The sequence below is a fragment of the Manis javanica genome, chromosome 17 (genome assembly GCF_040802235.1).
Source record: "Manis javanica isolate MJ-LG chromosome 17, MJ_LKY, whole genome shotgun sequence".
NCBI lineage: Eukaryota > Metazoa > Chordata > Mammalia > Pholidota > Manidae > Manis > Manis javanica.
This window is the reverse complement of record NC_133172.1, coordinates 61,824,019-61,844,144: the sequence shown is the minus strand read 5'-3', so window position 1 is coordinate 61,844,144 and position 20,126 is coordinate 61,824,019. Positions and strand designations below refer to the sequence as shown.

At 54.5% G+C, this 20,126-nt stretch overlaps 1 long non-coding RNA gene across 1 annotated transcript in view; it reads right to left on the bottom strand.

The window, feature by feature from the left end:
* LOC140847164 (uncharacterized) overlaps positions 1 to 19,849 on the bottom strand; it is a 136,570-nt gene extending 116,721 nt beyond the window's left edge. The window contains exon 1 of the long non-coding RNA XR_012126852.1: positions 19,585 to 19,849. This is a non-coding gene — a long non-coding RNA (uncharacterized lncRNA). The remainder of the gene's footprint in view (positions 1 to 19,584) is intronic.
* Positions 19,850 to 20,126: the final 277 nt, after the last annotated feature.

The following is a 20,126-nucleotide window of genomic DNA, read 5'->3' as shown; positions in this document are numbered from 1 at the left end:
ATAGCCAGTCGGTGGTGGGCCTGGATTCACCATCTGGTCTATGAGATGCTAAACCCCCTTCCCCAGGCAGAGCGGGGAGAGCTGTGAACATCCAGTGCGTCTTGCAGACACACACTCAGTGGAGCCTGATCACTGGCATTTACCAAAGGGAACCGAGAACATGGTCAGCCAAAGAAGCCATCTGCTCAAAAGCGGAGATCTTTCTGGAAGGAGATCCTGACACCAGAGCCAAGCCCTGTGACCACTGAGCCCCCAGATGAAGTGCTGGGGTTTGGTTCCTGGTCTGAGTGGACCCCAGAGAGGCTCACCCCAGGACCACCCCTTCCAGGGCTTGAGACGTCCACCTGCCGGGGTCAGATGTCTGTGCATGGGAGCGTCAGGGTGTCCCCTCAAGTGCGTGTCCATCCAGCCCCTGTGACTGTGGGCTTAGCTGGGAAAGGGTCTTCGCTGATGTCATTAGTTAAGGTGAGGTTACACAGGGTTCCAGGGGGCCTGAATCTAATGACTGCCGTCCTCACAGGATGGCCAAGTGAAGACACACAGGGGAGGAGACCACGTGGGCACGGAGGCAGAGATAGAAGGGAGGTGGCCACAGGCCACAGAATGCCAAGGATCATCAGAAACCACCAAAAGCTAAGAGCGAGGCAGGGAAGGAATCTTCCCTAGAACAGGCAGAGAGAATGTGGCCCTGCCAACACGTGAATTGCATATTTTTAGCCTCCAAAACTATGAAATAATACATTTCTGTTGTTTCAAGCCACCCAGCTGGTAACAGCAGCCCTAGACACCTGAAAACGGAGGCTCTACCCCAGCACAAGGCAAGCTGGGGGTGCTGGGGTCCACTTCCCACAGGCATAGCCCAGGGCTGGTGACAGAAGAGAGGCAGTGGACAGACACCTAGCCCTCACCCTTGGGGACATCAATGGGAGCATGGGTCACACCTCCTCCCAGAGGCCCGAGCAGGACCGGGCTCCAGGAGCCCCCAGGGAGCTGCCAGGATTGTCTCACCTTCCCCATCCTACAGGCGTCACCTGCTCCTCCCAAACGCACAGTGTGCCCTCGAACCCCAGCCTCGGGGTCTACTTCTATAGGAAGCGAAATGAAGACCCCCATCTCTCTCCATCTGCATATGACCACCAACGACAGGGGCTGAGAACCTTCAGCCAACCTTCCCTAAATACTTACTGACACCTGCTGGGAGCCTTGTGTGGGACACAGCAGAGAATTAGGCCCAGATTCAAGGTTGTTTGCCGGCCGCCTCACTGATGGACAGATCGGCTGCCCGACAAAGGAGGGGCTTCACCCCTGAACATTAGCACTGAACGTTTGCCTAGGATGGAGGTCTCAGCTTTGCACATCAGGACTCTTGACCAACCCAAAGAACAGAGACTCATAATAGCTCAACTCACAGGAGACTGATGTATATATCATAGCCCCTATGTAGTGAGGGCCCTGCCTTTCCAGGGACGGGAGTTGCCCAAGCTCCCAGGCCTGCTGACACAGATATCAGAAGGCTGCTGGGAGAACACGGACCTATCTCAACAATCACAAAGTCCTGACGATCCCATTGCCTGGGTTCTGAATGTGTCCTCTTCTGTCCATCCCCACCCAGGCACGGACCCTCTCTGGCTTACAACAGTATTTCCAGGGCTGTCACAGAGTAACTGCATATTTTAGAGTAACGTAAGTGCAGAAGCTGACAGCCGTGCATGTGACAGTCCAATGTGGAATGTTCTTGGTCCGCAAACTGTCTTGCCACATGGTGATTCAGGAGCCTGAGCTCCTCCAGTTAGTGCCTCTGATGTGGTGGGGTATGTGATTCTTTGGCATCCAGGCAGGAGATGGGGGCCGACTGAGAGCATGGAGAACACGACCCACTCCCTAAACACTTCGGCAAAGAACAGCAACCAACTTCACCACTCACTCCTATTGGTGAGAACTGGTCACATGAGCCCACCTGGTTCCAGAGAAGTCTGGGAAATGTAGTCCCTGGGCAGGCAGGCACCCTGGAAAGGCAATTCTACACGTGTACAGGGGAGCAGAGCTTTGGGAGGACACCAGCCACAGGTGCATAATAAATATTTGATTCATTAATCAATGTATTAACTAGTGATCAAATAAGCCACCACTTGGAAAAGAGATTACATAAATGGTGGTTGAGATGTCAAGCTGATTCAGGGCCCCTAGAGATGAAGCAAATAAGGATGCACAGACCTGGGACAGAGTCTCTGCCATCCACCCCCAGAGGCCCCACCTGCTTCCCCCTCCCCCACACCCCCACCAGATGCATCACCGCTCACGGGGCCCCGGGGGGGTCTTGAGGGCCAGCTCAACAGCCTCAGCCTTTCCCACCAGGAGAAAGAGGCCCAGGGTGGTATGGGGATGGGCCCAGGGTCACACAGCAGGTTTGTCATGAGGAGCCAGGCCCCCGGCCACCTGACCCCCAGGCCAGTGCCGAGGCCACTCAGTAGCCACTGGACCCTCATTGTTCAGCTAATTACTGCAGCCCAGGCCTGCAGAGTGTCTGTGTGGGGATGCTGTGTAAACATTTCCTCTTTGGCTGAGCAGGAAATGAAGGGATGCTGAGGTCAAGTGACTTTACTCGGCTCCTGCTGCCCTGCCCATCATCCCGGGCCCCCACCTGGGGCTCACCACCCTTCCCACAGCTCCTGAGCCAGGTCAGCACGAGAGCCCAGTGGCCGTGCGGCCCCCGTCACCTCCTGTGCCCGGACCAGGGAGCCCTGGGTCAGCTCCCGCTCTGCCATTTCCCGGCTGGGTGCTCTCAGGAAAGCTGCTCAGCCTCTCTGAGCTGCCGAGTCTGTTCCTGATAGAGCTGTGAGCATCGAATGACACGAAGTGGGCACAGCACTGGGCCCAGATGCCGACAGGCACAGTTCTCAGCACGGTTATCCTATTTCTTTCTTTATTTTTTAAAAAACCATAAACTGAGTTGTGTACTTTAAAATGGTCATTTGTATGTTATGTGCATTTCACCCCAATGGAAAAAAAAAGATTATGTATTAGACTTTTTCTCCACTGTCCTCTCACCATCACACCCACACTTATACACACATGCACACTCACATTCACACACACACTAATTTGTTATTGCATGCAAAACTCACAATGCCCCTAGCCTACAGATGGGTAAACTGAGACTCAAAAACAAACCATTGGATGTCCATGTCCAGTTAGTGGCAGGGCCGAGAGTTAGCCTCAGTGCCACCCAAAGTCAGAGATAAATGCCAGCCACAGAGCTATCTGGGTCCACCCCAATGTCCCCACATTTCACCAGCACTTATGAATTGGCCCAGGCTAAGAACCCTCCCCTCCCTACTGACTTTTGTGCTCAAAGCAACCTCAAGATGAGTTAATCCGGCACCCCATTTAACATATAATGAAACAGACCAGAGAGGTTAAGTGATTTGCTCAAGGTCACACAGCTAATTGGTACCAGACCGGACACAGCCTATGCCTCCTGCCTCCCCAACCCAGGGCGGCTCCTGGGCTCCCTGCAGACATCTCCAGGGGGACTCTGCTCCAAAGACAGAGCTCTGTGACCGCAACACCAACAGGCAGGCCAGCAGCAACAGGCTGCAATAGATTCGTCAGACTTTTAAACATCTTTCAATACAAACTCCATTCCTGAACATCTAAGACTCCAGCCACAGGCCCCCCCAAAGCCCTGGAGAGAGAAAAGTTGCTTTGAAACTTAGGAAGAAACCATTTCCCAATTGCCTGTGCATCAAATCAAGTTATTTCTCCCCCTCATGTGGCCTGTGGGACTCTAAAAAATATATATATATTTCAAGCTTCAAATATAAGTTTAAAGAGGAAAAGAAGAAACAAGCCCTCTGAGCACAGCAAGAACTCCAAGCTGCTGGGAATCGGTCGCCCCCTGCTGGACAAAAGGGGCCGAGCGTCGGGACAGATTTGGGTCCAGGCGCATCGTGGATCCAGCATGATTGCAGTTGTGCCTTTCATAAGTGGGTTTGCATTTTCCCCACAACCGACATGCACTAACCCAGAAATGCGTTCTGTGGTGTGTTTTGCTCGTTCCCTCATGGAGCTTGTCCTCTGCTGCGGTCTGTCTGGGACCGGACGGAGAAAGCCCTGCTCTATGCAGCCCACGCACTGCATTCCGGTTGGGGCCGCAGATGATAAGCAAATGAACAAATTAGCAGACAGAGCAAATCAACACGAACAGCCAGGCAGTTGTAAATGCTGTGAAAACGAATCATCAAGGCAGGCAAGGGCCTCCAGGGGAGGGAGCCAGGGCAGGCCACTCGGAGCACAGACCTGAAAGCTGGGATGGGGTCACAGGTGTGAGGGGGATGGTGGTCCTGGCAGAGGGAAGAGCCAGGCAGGCTGGGAGGATGGGGTGGGCTCACCTGGCTGGAGGGAGGGCAGGGGGGTGGCCGGGCTGGGCTGGAGGGGTGGGGAGGAGCAGGAGGAGATGCAGCGGGCTGGGGCCACCCAGCAGCCCCACGGACACTCGAATCAGAGCAGCGTCCCGGGAAACGTGCAAGAGAGCCTCTCATCAGCAGGAGGCCATCAACGGGATTGGGCCTCCAGCAGCTTGGGCCCTCGAGCAGGGCTGCACATGTCTCGCCCGGGGAACTCTGGGAACTTCCAGGGAACCAGAGGAACCTGGGGATGTGCTGCTGAAACCTGCCTCTCCGGTGGTAGTGTGGGGGTGGCACTAGCTGCTCACGTTTGGGAGAAATAACTACATTCTACACCCTCGTGCGGGGTTGGGGGCCAGGTTACCCTGTCTTCTGGTTCCCACCTGGTCACCCGGGTGGAGGTGTCCCTAGGGGGAAGCATAAAACCATCAGGAAGTTTCCAAGCACTCGAGGACAGAGGCAGGCCTCTCTGGGCTGGGCTGGGCCCCGGGCACCCCTGCTCACCCCCTCACCCACCCCACAGTCCAGCCAGGCTGGGCCTGTTGTGCTGAGCAAAAGCCTGGTGTCCAAGGCCCCCACTGCCCCCACTTGGTTTCCTCTCAGGAAGGGCCTACCTCCCTCTGGCTTAAGTCATGATGACGAGAGGAGGAAGCTGACCCTGACCCTGGGGTCAGAGGGCACCAGCATGCACCCACAGCCAGGAGACCAGCGAGCCTGCACTTGTTCAGCCTGTCGGTCCTTCAGAGGGGCAGGGAGGCAGAGTCCCGTCACCAGCCTCCTCTGAAGCCTCCTTGCCCTTAAAACAGAGGCAAGGGTACCTCGGCCACTGTGCCAGCATCGCTGGGGGCCTAAGAGAATGCAGAGTCTCAGGCCCCTGCACACACCAGGCTCTCTGGTGCCCGATGGCCACCTCCCAGGCCCTGGTGCACAGGGGAGGGGAGGCCCAGCCTGAAGTCTACAGGGAAAAGACCACTCTTGCCCCCACGAGACTGCTGCCAGCATAGTCATCCAAAGCAAGGCCTCTCTCTGTGCCTCTGCCAGCAGCCCCTCCATGCAGGACACGAAGGTCAGCCTGGGCTAGTGCTGGGTGCCCGCCCCGGCCCAGCCCTCGGCCCCACCCCACCGAGGGTACGGAACTCCTGCCCCCCACCTCCCTGGCCCTGGCCTTCCCAGCTGACCTGCAGCCCCAGAGTGCGCCCACCTCCCCAGCAGGGGCCATAATTAGCTCACACCCATCAGCAGTTTCCAGCACGCCCCCAGAAAGGAAAGCACTTCTCAAGGGCTGACATGTGAATGTGCCGGGAGGAAGAGGACAGGCCGCACTGGGAATCCCGGGCTCCCGCCCCAGGGCCCCAGCCGGCTCCTGGGACGGCTGCGAACGGTAGGAATGAGGCATGGCTGAGGCACTCAGGCATGGGGACAGTTTGAAATCACACACTGGATCTGGGGACCCCGGAGGGCAGGACTGGGACCCCAGGCAGCCTGGCCGGCTGGGACCGGGCATCAGAAGGACTGTGGTCAGCCAGCAGCTCGGGAGGCAGACCACCCAGTCGCCAAGCACTTGGCACACACAGGACCTGCCGGAGGGTCACCTGCCCTCACCCAAGGTTTTACATTTCATTATGGAAATTTTCAAACAGAGAGAAAATCAATAATAAAAGCAGACAGACATCCGGATACTCCCACCCTCCGTGTGTAGAAGGCAGCCCCCAAAACAGGAAGATGCTCCTCTGGGCGATCACAACGCTACGAGCTCGCCTGGCGGGACAAGCAGTGACTCCCAAACATCACAGGATGCCCCGAACATGCTCCAATTCCCTGGGTATCCCTGACCTGGCCTTCATGCCTGGCTTTTAAACCAGGGCCTGGCCAAGGGCTGCTCCAGCATCTGACTGTTAGGTCATCTCTTTGCTGTAGAGCAATGTCCCCAGCTCACCCCAGTTTTACCCCAAGCTGTGGACTGCTTGCGGGACTGGCCAGGTGTGCAGAGCGGCCCATCTTTGTCCTGGGGGTGAGCCCAGACCACAGACGAGGAAACTGAGGCCAGCACTCATACCCATACCCGTCCCTCCTGGCAGAAGGGGCTCTGGTGACTCCCTCAGTGTGTCACCCACAGACACAAGCCAGCTGAGCAGGGCCTGTCCGGGACAGGGCCACCACCATGTTGAAACAGTGTCCCAAGGGGTCAGTCGGAGCTGCCAAAATCCCTCCAACTGCTTAGTAGGTGCTTAGTAGGTGCTCAGAAACGTTTGGGGACTGTGGGAGTGAGCGAACGTGGTAACGTGACAGTAATAGCCAGCGCTCACATCACACTGTGAGCCAGGCTCTGTTCTAAGCACATGACCGTCCCAGTGTGCAGGTGGGGAAACCGAGGCCACTCAGCAAGCGAGTGGTGTGGACGGTGGACACCCTTGAGCTCCGGGGGCTCACCGACCGGGAGGGGAGGGGGCAGGAGGTGGCGGGGCAAGTCTATGTGACATGCTGGGGTGTGTCAGCAACAGGTGCAGGGGTGGCAGAGGGGCGCCCCCACACCCACACCCGACCGGGGACTTGGAAGGAGCAGGCGGCTGGGGGCAGGCTTGAACACGGGGAACGGTGTGCAAGGACCTACAGGAGAGTTCTCAGCTAGGGCACAGGGCATCACCAGGCCCCACCCCCAGGGAACCCCACTCATCAGGTCTGCACCTGGCCGGGGGCCCTTGTTTGTTCAGCTCCTGCAAGGGAGGAATCACTGGCTTTGGGGGACGGTGGGAATTGGCGTTGGAGCCAGGGTTCTCTTCTCCTCTCATCTTCCCTGACGCGCTGAGCCGGCATATCTCCGGGACACCGTCCCGTGACACCTGGCAGAGGCGGGAGCAGACTGCAAACTCCCCGAAGGGGACCCCAGGGCCAGGCAAATGGACACGACCAGAAGGGAATCACGCAGGTGCCGCTGTGCGAACCCTGTGAGCCTCAGCCGGGGTGGGGGTGGGGACCAAGCTTTAAAGGAGACATTTGCCCAAGGTCACCAGCCGGTTGTTGCAAAGTGAGCCCTGGCCACCCCAAGTTCCAGCTGCAATCTGCAAGCAGGTGGCAGGCGAGGTCCATGCTCCCCCGGGGGGGCGTCCCATTGGTGTGCTCTTCCCTGGGGCAGCCCTCAGGCACCGGCTCACCTTGGGGACGTATGCAGCCCTGCAGCCTCACTCACCCTCCCAAACCCCTGTGGGACCAGGCTGAGGCAGGGACTTGGCCCACTGCTGGCCTGGCGTCTCCCCACTCCTGCTCTCTTCACCCCTCCCTGGGTCCCCCCCAGCGCAGCGTGCTGACCACTGCACACAAATCCTGCCTCGTATCTGTTTATAGGGAACCTAATCGAAGGCAACCCCCTGATGACCTTCCCAATTAGCCTCTTGAGAAATCTTATATAAAATCAATGGAGCTGCTTCCCAGGGTGAAATGATGCATATTTAATGAACTTGCAAACAGTTCTGGATCCCCGGAAGCCTGCTGCCTCCCTGAAAAGCCATGAGCTCCAGAATCAGATCCACTGCCTTGACATGCACGCACACTGGACAGAGATGGAAGGCACCGTGGCTGCCCACCTGCAGGTTCAGTAAACTTGGGCGACTTTTCCCCATCTCAGCTCTGTTTCCTGATGCAAATGTGTAATGACAATAATGCCATCTTCGCAGGATTCTCACGGTGACTGGTCATAAAAATCCACACGTGGCGCTTAGCACAGTAACCAGCACAGGGTAAGCGTGGTGTGGATGCTAAATGACACTGTTGTTATTTCACCTTTACCTGCTTCAAGTCCTTCCTGACTTACTCGTTATTCAAATAATTAAACATGCTGAGTCTCATAGATGCTGTTTAGAAAGGTCTGATTCATTTCCAGGATCCAGGCACTTGAAATGTAAGTAGTAGCCTCTTTCTACGTACAATCTCAATTAAATCTGCAGGCAAGCCCCACAAGGCATGAGATTTCCAGGCAAGGCAGCCCAGGTGCAGAGGTCCCACAGCTGGCAGGGGTGTCCCGTGGGTCCTTGGGACTGGCCCCAGGCTTGCATCCCCCAAAACCCTTGGCTGCTCCCATTCCAGATGTCATTGGGAGACACGGGTGCCACGGGCCATGTTTGCCACTTTTCTGGAAAGAGTTACTGAGGGCCGGAAATCTGGGTGTGCTGTCTTAACCCCCATGTCTCCCGCTGCTCATGGACCTTGGAAGCAGCTGCTGAAATATGGTTTCCCCTCGTGGGTTCCCATGCAGATCACTCCCAGAGCCGGGGAAAGTGCAGTGCCTGCACCATCACGACCTTTGCCCTTCCTTCTCCTTCCCAGGGCAGGAACTGAGCCAAGTTCCTTTCTCCCTGACCCTGCAGGAGACGAAGCAGCTTCTGCCCGCCGCAGCCTATGCAGGCGGACACTTGGGTGGGCTAGTGGCTTCCTGCCCACCCTTTGCCCCCTGCCACCCCCTGCCCATCCCCCACCAATGGATAGGCTGTCTTCAGCCACATTCCCACTGCTCCTGTCAGGCAGCCCGCCTGGATTTCACCCATGCACCGGACAAGAGCAGCCCCAACCCTTAGCCCTTAGCCAGGAAGTTCCTCTGCAAGTGTTTCCATGAGCCTGGAACACTTCGGAGTCTCCCAAAGCCCCTCTTGGAGGGCTGAGAGCCTGAAGAGACAGACAGAGGGCCTGGGGAACTGATGGAACGTTCTCCACAACAGATGCATGTGCCTCTTTACCCTCTGTTCTTTTTCAATGTTTGAAACAAGCTCTGCCCTATATAATTATTACCTCTTTGAAATTTTTTTAAATGGAAAACTTAAATAATATAAACCTCTCGAGGGCAGAGACCATAGAATAGGTGCCAATCCCCCCCCAAGGGAGTCAAGGATTTACCACCCACGTGAAAAGACGAGCAGAGATAGAAGCACAGGGAAGGAAGGACCCTGAGACAGCCTCTGGGAAAACTTTATCCAAATGTCATCACATGTAGGCATCGGGTGCCCGGCCGCCGTGGGGCAGGGAGGCCCCCGCAATGAGCCGGCAAAGGGCTGGAGACCGAGGCCTGCTGTGTCGCTTCAGCCGCCGTGCAGATACGGTGGACACACGACTTAGGAAACCTGCACCTTCCTTGCTGACCACAGCAACCATTTCTCAGATGCCTGCTGGATGATGAGGGATGCTTCTAATTTGGGGTGAGCTCTGGCCTTTAGCCACCAGCTCCTCCCCAACGCCCGGCTCCAGGCGACATCCCTGGGCAGTGCCCAGCTCACACTGCAGGAATGACCTGCTCCAGGTGGCATTTTCTCGGGGAGGGTGACTTGGGGCTTGGCCTGCTGCCCGACCCTGCCAGGCAGAAGGGCCTCCCTGAGCACCAGAGGGAGAAAAACCCTCCCAGCAGCTCATATACTTCTCCCTGCAGGTGCCAGCTCCTCCCCCTGCACGCCCGCACTCCCTCGCCCTCCGGACAGCAAGGGCCACGGGTTTTCATCAGGTCTCTGTCTCCGATAAAACCGAGTGGGCAAAGCAAAGCCCAGAGACAGGGAACTGACAGGAAAGCACCGTCTGGCTCCTGGAATTAGGGCATGTAACCTCTGATGAAGGACATCGGACCGTCAAGTGCTCTGGCCTGGGACTGCTGGGACATTATAGCAGCCTCAGTAATGTCCATATCCTTGACCCTGCTGAGCCACCACTCGGCACTCAACCAGGGCAGCAACTGATGAGCGCAAAGACACACCTGCGAGGAAATTGTGGCAGCAAATAATGGGGAACAGCCTGAGCGTCCCACAGGCGGGGCCAGGGGATGTAAGCGAGGGCGCAGCCACACGATTCGATACCTCCACGGCCATTCAAAGGGTGGGCATGGAAGTGCTTTTGTGGACGTGGAAATATGTTTTCAAGATGCTGTTACATGGAAAAGAAATTACAAAACGGTAAATGTAACATGACTCTGATTCTGTAAAACACTACGTATACGTGAATATATCCAAAACATTTACAGAGTTATTTCCAAAGGGTAGGATTACAGGTGATGTTTATTTTGTATTTCTGTTAACCTGTGCATTCTAACTTTTTGTGAAATGATCACTGTTCTTGAATTAATTTTTTTGATGTATAACTTGCATACAATAAAATGCACTCGTTTTAATTGTGTATTTTGACAAGTTTTGACAAATTTATGCCACCCATGTAAACACCACCACAAACAAGATATAGAAGATCCCATCACCCCACAAAGTTCTTATGAAACCCTCTTCATGCAATTCCTAACTCCTCCTCCAGCCCCAAACCACCACTGGTCTGCTTTCTGTTCGTAAATTGGATTCATCTTTCCTCAAGTTTCATGTAAGTGGAATCATACTGTATATTCTCTGCATTTGCCTCCTTGCACTAAGCATCATGTTTTTGAGATTCATGTATATTCAAGTATATGCATATGTGTATCAGTAGGGTTTTTTCCCTTTTCATAGGTGAGTAGTATTCCACTGTATGGACATGTCACCATTTGTTTATCCGCTTACTGGGCATTTGGATTGTTTCCGGTTTGGGAGTTATAATTAAAAAGCTGTTATGAACATTCCTGTTGAAATCTTTCTATGGAGGTATGTTTCATTCCTCTTGGGGAAATGGGTTAGGAACAGAATTGCTGCATCATCTGGTGGATCTATAAGAAATTATGAAACTGTTTTCCCAAGTGGTGATGGGACTGCCCATTCTCACCCCCAACAGCATTCGAGTTGCTCTAACTCTTGTCAGCAGTCGGTACCCTCAGTCTTTTTAACGTAGCCATTCTAATGGGTGTATATCTCACCGGGGCATTAATTTGCATTTCCCTGATAGTGAGTGTAGGTTGAACCGTCTTTAATGTACTTACATATATCATTTTGTGCAAAGTCTTTTCTAACATTTTTCCCATTTTTTAAGGGGTTGTTGGCTTCATATTACCAAGTGGAACAGGTTTGATTTAGTTTGGATTTTCAGCACACTGGATACAAGTCCTTCATCAGACACATGCATCATGAATGTTTTCTTCCACTTGGTGACTGGGATGAGCTTTCCCATTTTCTTAATGGTGCCTCTCTAAGATAGTTTAAGTTTTAAATTTTGATTAAGTTCAGTTATCAATTTTTTTATGCTTTTTGGTTTTTGTGTTTTGTCTAAGAAATCTTTGACTATCCCAAAGTTACTAAGATTTTTCTCCTGTATTTTCCCTCTTGAAATTTTATAGTTTTGGCTTTTATACCTAGGTCTATGATCCATTTCAATTTAATTTTATAAATGGTGTGAGATAATATTCAAGGTGCATTTTTGTCCATAATCTACACTGCCCAAAATGGTAGCCACTGGCCACAGGGAACTACCATGCACTTGAAATGTGGTTTGTCTGAATTGAGATGTGCTGTAAGTATAAAACATATAACAGATTTTGGATATATATATGTTCTTAAAATTAATTTCACTTATTTCCTTTTATTTTTTTAATATGGCTACCAGAAACTTAAAATTACATATGTGGCTTGCATTATATTTCTAATGGATGCCTTGGTCCATATGCATATCCGCTCCAGCATGGTTTGTTGAAAAAGCTACCCTTTCCTTGGTTTTTCTTAGCACCACTGTCAAGAATCAACTAACCACACTGATGTGGTTCAGTTGTGGACTCTGTTCCGTTCCACTGACCTACATGTCTGTCCTTGTACCAATCCCACACTGCCCCAATTACAGTAGTTTCACAGTAAGGCTTGAAATCAGGTCATATAAGTCCTCCCATTTCTATAGATCAGTTTGGAGAAAACTGGCATCTTAAAAACAGTGAATCGTCTGATCCATAAACATAATATACCTCTCCATTTATTTAGGTCTTCCTTAATTTCTGTTAGTAATATTTTACAGTTTAAAATATCCCTAAATAGGTTAGGGTTTTGATATTATTTTAAAAGTACTTTAAAATTTTTTTCCAACTATTAGTTGGCACTCTGTAGAAACGCAACTGATTTTTTCTGTAAACTGACCTAATATATCACTATCTGATCACATTCACTCATTACTTCTAGCAGTTTTTTGAAGACTCCCTGGGATTTTCTATGTATACAACCATGCCATTCATGAAAAAAGACATTTGTCTTCCTTCTTTCCAGCTCATCTTTCTTTGTACTGCCTTCCCACATTGGCCAGGACCTCGGGCACCAAGTTTAATATCCGTGGTCAGAGTGGGTATCTTTTCCTTATTCTTGATCTCAGGGGGAAAGCATTCCGTATTTACTATTAATTATGATGTCACCTGCAGGCTTTTCATTTATTAATGAACCTCTATCAGGTTGAGGAGGTTCCCCTCTGTTCCTAGTTTGCAGAGAGTTTTTATCATGAATTGGTTGTGAATTTTTGAAACGTTTTTTCTGGATGTATCAAGATGACCCTATGGTTTTTCTCCCTTACTCTGTCAATGTGGTTATTTTCACGTGTTTAACTAACCTTTGCATTCCTGGCACAAACTACCTGATCACGGTGTCCTCTGTGCCAGGCACATCACAGGCACTGAGCAGTCTATGCGGCCCCATCAAGGCTGCTTCCCTGTCCTTGCCCTTTCCCCTTAGAGCCCAGGAGCCAGTGAAGGGCAGGGGGCCCAGTGGGGCTGGGGTCACCTCTCTGTGTGTCTCTCTACCGTGCTTTTCTTCCTGCTAGGCTGGGAATACCCCCAGTGCAACTAGAGCCTTGTTTCAGGGAGAAAGGCTGAGTTCCTACACTTGTGAGGATCCCAATGGGGTGGCCCTGCCTCACGGTGCTGGGATCAATGGCTTTGGCTGTCCCCGTGGCTGTACAAAACCCTCCATGTCCACTGATGACTCAAAAGGGGCCTCCTGGAGCGTCAGAGCCTCGGCACAAGGTGGCAAGCACAGAGCTGACTCGGCAAGATGCTCACAGGTGTCCAGTCCAATGCACTTCCAGGGGAGCCCTGGGGCAGCAAGATGCCGTGGTGCTGGGGGCCGCTTTCGCCACCAGCACCCCGGTGTCCACACAGCCCTGCAGGGAAAGGGGCCGTAGGGCCGTGATCACCGGGGCACCGGCAGCACAGCCCGGCCACAGGAGCATGAAGCCGCTGCCTGTCATCAGGTCCCTCTCATCGTCAGAAAACATTACCATCTGGAGCATCCTCGGAGGGACTGCGGACATCAAGCATGATTTACGGCTGCAGCATGTCCTTCTGTGCTTCCACTCTGCCTTGGGGAGCAATTGCTCACTGTGTCAGCACTGCCTCAGGAGAGGAGGGAGGGGGAGAGCAGGGAAGGGGGAGATGGGAGAGTGCACATGCCCCTTGGCCCAGGACCCCCACCCGGACCGCTGCTGACCATCCCAGGCCAGGAAGGCGTCTGGCCTCCAAGTTCTCGGGAGGGGCCTCTGAGGACCCTGGCGTGACCCGGGCCCTGGGCCCACAGGAGGAGCCCTGGGTCCTGCGCACTTCCTGCCCTCCCTGGCCCAGCTGCCCTGGGCTTATTAGAACCAGTTGCCGATGAGTTTCCTCGAAACAAAAAGAGCTGACCTCATCTGCCACACCCCGAATGGAGGAAATGCCAGACAAAGCCTTTGCCTGGGCCCGGGTCTTCCAGCAGCCCCACCCCGAGCACTCACAACCATACAGGCAGTTCTCTTGGGACCACCACTGTCCACGAGGGGAAAGAGCGCCGAGGGCCCAAGTCCTCCGCCCAGGGTCCTGTGGGCGTTCCCCACAGGGCCTCCATGGCATTGCTGCAGCATCAGCGAGCCCCCAGCCTGCCCCTCTGACCTGGCACCTTGGGGTCCTGTCCATGTCTGCCCAGAGGGAGGAAAGCCCCAGGATATGCAAGCCCACATCATGCGGCCTCCGCTCACCCCAGGATCCCAGTGAGGGGCTCCTGATGAGTGACAGCCAGCCCTGCATGGTGGTTCATCACCTTCCGAGGCAGGCAAGCCACCCTGGAGAATAGTAATTGGACATTAGCCACCATTTGCCAAAAGCCTACTCAGCACCACGAAGGGTGCTGCTGGCTTCCTGGGCACCATCCCTGGTGGTCCTAAGGAGGTGACTGTCTTCGTGGCACAGACGGAGCACAGGGCTTGACAGGTCAGGGACCTGAGTGTAAGAGGCCGAGCCAGGACTGAGGCTCAGGCCCACACGTGTGCCTGCAGCCCTGTGGCCCCCAGGAAGAGAGCAGCCCCTCCCCCAGAACCGCGCAGGGTGCCAGAAAGCCACACAGACCAGCCTGCCGCCTACCTCCCCCCTGGACCGTTAGTTCCCCAACTTGGTCTCTGCTTGTCCCCAGGGGCTAGAATTGTGCCCAGCACATAGTAGGACCCAACAAATATTTGTTGTATAAGTGAATGATAGGGATCCTGTCCAGGCAGGAGACAGACCATCCCCAGCTAACCGCTGTCCAGGAGGGTCAGGCTCTCGGCCACACCACCTGGGAGCCGACTTTGTGGGCCAGAGAGAGAGGGACATCAGGGCCTGGGTGCCCTGTCAGGGCTCTACTGAGGGGATGTGGCGTTTGGCGGGCTTGGACAGCATAGGTGACATTTGGGGCCAGGTGCCTCTTGTCTTGGGGGCCACCCCGTGCACTGAGGGATGGTCAGCAGCATCTCTGGCCTTACCCAGGCACACGCACACCACCACCTGTGACAACCAGAAATGCCCCAAAAGGAGATACGTGATTTAATGTGGCCAAAATGGGACTATGGGTAAGTCCCAGGGACACAGCAGCAGTCCAGGAGCATCTTCTGCAGGCCCTTCTACTGTCCCACTGCATGTGGCCTTGTGTCTGGGCCCCACGAGGCCTGGGGGGGTCTGCGGCATGGCCAGGAATGGGGCCAGGGCTTCTTCATTGCTGCATGCCCCACATGCCCAGCTCTGTGCCTGGCATGGAACTGATGCTCAGAGAACACGCATGAGTCCAGGCCGCTGCTTAGCCCATTAGACAAGTTCTGGAACTAGTCCATAAACACACCCTAGAAGACAAGCTTATGCAAAGCTATGTGAACAGTCAGCGCCTTTTTATCCATAGGAAGAACTCTGAGCCTCTATATCTGTCCCTCAGAGACCCAGCAGGGCCTGAGGGTTTGGAAAAATGTGCCCACACGGAAGTGGGGAGACAGCATCAGCATGAGCAACTGAGCCAGGGAGAAACCCCCTCCCTGCCGGGCAATTCTAGCTGAGGAAGCCCCGCGTGCTGGCCCCGGAAATGAGCTCCTCGCAAGCACTTGTTGACTGACTTTTTGCCGCTGTTTTCCCCCGGGCCTGCCTGCTCTGGTGGGTGGTGTTTAATGATGGCTAGGTGAAGCTGTTGCTGCAGCCAGGCAGCGGAGGGCATGAGACCCAGGCCTTCACAGGGACTAGAGCCCGTGTTCCCACTGCTGGGCTCTGCTGACCCCCAAAAGCTCCTGGGGTCTCCCCAACACTGGTCCTGGCACCCAGGGGGCTTCAGTAGCATCATTCCATGACTCAGGAGCTGCCCACACACTCAGATGTATTAAACCATTTGATGCTCTCAGTATCCCCATTTTACCAAAGCACAGAGAGGTTGTATGTCTTATCCAAGGTCACACAGCTGGTAGGCTGCAAAGCTAGAATACCCTGAACTAGGAAACCACAGATTCTCATACATCATGTGTACTCAGCATATACTATATTCATGTATAGTGTAATAACCACAGTGACTAGTTGTGGTGACCACAGTCACCACCACCACCACCACCACCATTACCAGGCCTCGGAGTTATGGGCAAAGGGAATGTCCTTCTCAAGGCTGATGAACAGCAGGGCAGGGCTGGCGGCAGCCCCTAGATGCCCAGGCCAGTACTCTGCTCCGGCCAAGCCCCTCGCGTGCCCAGCACAGCTCCCCCCGAGGGTGGTCACCCTGCTGAGTCCTGGGCAGCCCTCCCTGCACATCCCTCCTGGGAACCCCCCAACTCCACATCTCTTCCCCACAGAGCTGGACCAGTGCCACCCTCATCCCCCGCCTGGGATGGCCCCAAGGTTAAAGCGAGGCAGGGCCAAGAGCGAGGCCCTGCGGGGGGGGGCCCTTCACCGCACGCGCACTGCTGGCTGGGCCTCCTCCTCTCCACTTCCCCATCAGGGTAGTGTGGACAAGAGCAGACCTCCCTTGCAGGGCCGCCACCACCCTTCCCCAAACCAGTGGTGCCCACCTTCAGCGTGAGGCCTGACAAGCTCCCAGGCAGGGCACAGATGCCCGGGCGGCCAGGCCAGGGCAGAACAAAGCACTTCATCGGAGCCAGAGTAGGCCATCGTGGTGCCCGCAGCTCAGTGGGCTGCAGGGAGGGCTGCCCAGGACTCAGCAGGGCTCACCCCTCTGTGGCCCACATCACTGCTGCAGTCTTTTCCATCGTGCGGCAGTGTTCCGCCGTCTGAATGTGCCCCAGTCCCTTCCCCCATCCACTCTGCACGGAAACATGGGCTATTTTCTGGGTGGACCACTATCACTAAGGCCACTGTGGACACTTTCATACAAGTCTTTGGGGATGGTGCTCCCATTTCTCTTGCGCATTGGTCAGAATTACTGAACCTGTCTCCCCACGTTCTTGTCCACGTTAGACCCCCCGGCAGCATACAAAAGTCCCAGCAGCCCCATGCCATCTCCAACCTTTGATATCCTGGTGAGCAGAGTCTCGTGATTTTAATCCACATTTCTGAGATGAGCAACATGCTTGGTGGCATTTTATATATTCCTGGGCCATTTCACACCTTCTTTTTGGAAGTGCTGGTTCTAGGTTTTTTCCCAGTTTTAACAGTTGCTTATCTTTTTCTTATTGATTGTGGGAGCTCTTTATATATTCTGAATGTGGGTCCTTTACTCGACACATGTATTTGGAATACTTTCTCCCAGTCTGTGGTTTGTCTTTTCACTTTCTTCTTGGTGCGTTTGGTGGACGGGAGCTTTTCATCTTGCTGAAGTCCTACACCAACTCCCTCTCAGAAGGCAGTGCCTTTGGGTCGTGTTGAAGAAGTCTCGGCCAGCTCCCAGGTCCTCGGCGCACTGTCAGCAGGCGTTTGCCTTCCCTATTCCTTCGGGCTCGGCCCTGCAAACTTCAAAGTCCGAAAGGTCTCTCTTGTCACCGTACCCGGGGCCCCAGCACAGCACCCGGCTCACCGTGGGGGCTCCCTGGATATGTGGCTGAAGGACACATTGGGTTTCCCAGTCAAAGCCCGGGCTGCTCCTCTCAGCCTCCCGCCTTGCCGCTCAGATAAGGAAAGATGCTGCCCCTGGGCCGGACCCGGACCCCGGGGCATCCCGGGAGCTCAGATCTCCTCCGAAGGGAAGATCAAAGGCCCAGCTCCACTTAAGAGGAAGGTTTGGACTGCGGAGATGCCTGAGTCATGGGGTGAACAGAGATAACAGGGGAGGTAATTGGAACCTGAAACCCTGACTCCTGGGGGCGCATGGGAGACTCTGCCAGATCCTCACCTCCCGGGATCCTGGCTGGATTAGAAGCCCCAGCTTAGAGGACTCAGAGCAGAAAAACACTCACCTAAAGGGCGTGGAAAGAAGTGGGGACACTCATACACTGCGGGAGGGGTTTCATGCCGGAAACCGCCTGATGGCGTTTCCAGAAGCTGAGCAGAAATGTGGCTCCCCGTGCGGTAATTCCTCTCCTAGGAGCACACCCCACAGAAATGCACCCAGGCGCTCATTAGGAGTTCAAAGTGCTAATACTAACCCCCTGGAAACGACCGGAGCGCCCATCCCCTGTGGGACCTAAAGCAGGGTGCGCTCCTGCACTGGAACACGGAGCGGTCACCCGCCATGGCACCAAAACAAACCTCCTACGGCAACACGCAGCCACACGGAGGGATCTCGCAGACTTATGCCCCGTGCGTCCTCAGGCCCAGGCACAGAAGAGTAAGTGCTCCAGGATTCTATTTTATTTCAAACACACACACCTCATGAGTGCTGTTAGAGGTCCAGAGGGGTCGCCCTGGGGTGGGGAGAGCCTGAGGGGGCCTGAGGAGTCAGGGCCGGTCAGGTCCGTGCACTGACAACGTGCTCCTGGCTCCGTCTGCGAGGCCACCTGGCCGCCCCTCATCTGTGCTTCTGCCCACGGGTATGTTACACAGCTGCCGAGGGGTTCTTTGTAAAAAGGGCGGGTCAGCTGCAGCATCAGAAAACCGGGCCTGGGCAAGTAACTCTGCCCTCCGCCCCTGACTCCTGCCCGCAAAGCTGGTGGGGGAACACCCCGTCTCCTCGGCTCGCCGTGGATGCTGAAAAGAAAGACCGCCCTGCGTGTGTCATGCTGACCCACAGAAGCGTCAGCCCCAGCAGGAGGAAGCCAGCACCCGCCGAAAGGAATTAAAATAAAAGAAATGTACAATGTTTGACAGGGTCCTCGGGGTTTCACTCAAGGACTGAGAACCGAGGATTAAAACAAGGAGCAACGGAACAAAGGCTCTCAAGTGGGGAGCAGGTCCCCCCTGAACCCGGAGACAGGCTATTTATTTGAACAAGACTAGCACAGGCCTCTCTTTATCCCCTTTGCAGCTTATTTTATGTCGCCAAGAATTTCATGGCTATTAAAAGCTGCAGAGAAAAAATCCTTTTAAACTGCCTGCAGCAAAGGGTGGGAGGGTTTTCAAAGCAATGAGTGGCAAGGCGTTAGAAACTTTTAAAGTAGACCGTCAGCAGCATCTACGGATCGTGCACCCCGACCTGGAACCCCGCAGGGCCACTTCTGAGTCTCCCCCAAGCACAGAAGGATGTGCACTCACCAGACACACCCTGGATGTTCATGGCTGCCCCACCTGAACGCCCACTGATGGCAAAACGGGGAAGGAATCAGGACTCACTATCACCATGGGGCACTCGACGGCCACACACGTACACACACAAATTGGGCTCAACAGGTGCCAGCCCAGAATTATGCACGCAAATATGACCACGCAACGAAGCTCAAAATCAAACAAAACCGCTCTGTGGGAATCAGCAGTGCAGCTCCCAGGAAGGGGTAGTTGTGGGAATGGAGCAAAGTGGGGCCAGGTGTGTTCTATCCCTTCACCTGGGCGCTAGCATCACAGGTGTGCACGCCTGGTGGTGGTCACTGTGTGCCGCATTTACGATGCTATGCTTTTCCATGTGTGCATTCGGCTTCAATAAAACATTAGCACAAGTTTAAAGCACACTTTTAAAATGCAGCCTGACCATACCTTGAATGAAGAGCTGGAGAATCACCCCCGCATAGCTTCCTGAAGTTTCTCTTAGAAGGAGAGCTGGTGAGTCCAGGCCCCCAGAAGACAACGCACTGGAAATGCGGTGGTAGCACCTTCTACTTCACGCACCAGCCCAGCCTGGGGTCCAGAGCCACACGCCCCGAGGTGGCCAGTGAAGACTGGGTGCTTCCAAACAGGGCTCTGTGTCAAACCTGCCTCCGGCCCCGAGGGAGGAAGCCAGCTTAGCTGCAGGCCGCAGAGACCCGGAAGTCTGCAGCCGGAAGCAGCTGTCCCAGGTGGCCCCCCGCCAGGGTCCAGGGCAGAAGGGAGGCTCTGCTGCTGTGTAGCATGCACCTGGTCGCTCACCAAGCGCTCGTCCAGGGGTTGCTGGGAAGACATCCTGCAGAAGCAGTTTAAGTCCCCATCCATTTGCTCTAAATTACAATTACCTTGGGTGGGCCTGCTTTAAGGATATGGAACAAAGGTCCCAGTGATCCTGAGGAGAACGGCTCCTCCCCCTTTGTCAGGGATCCTCCTTC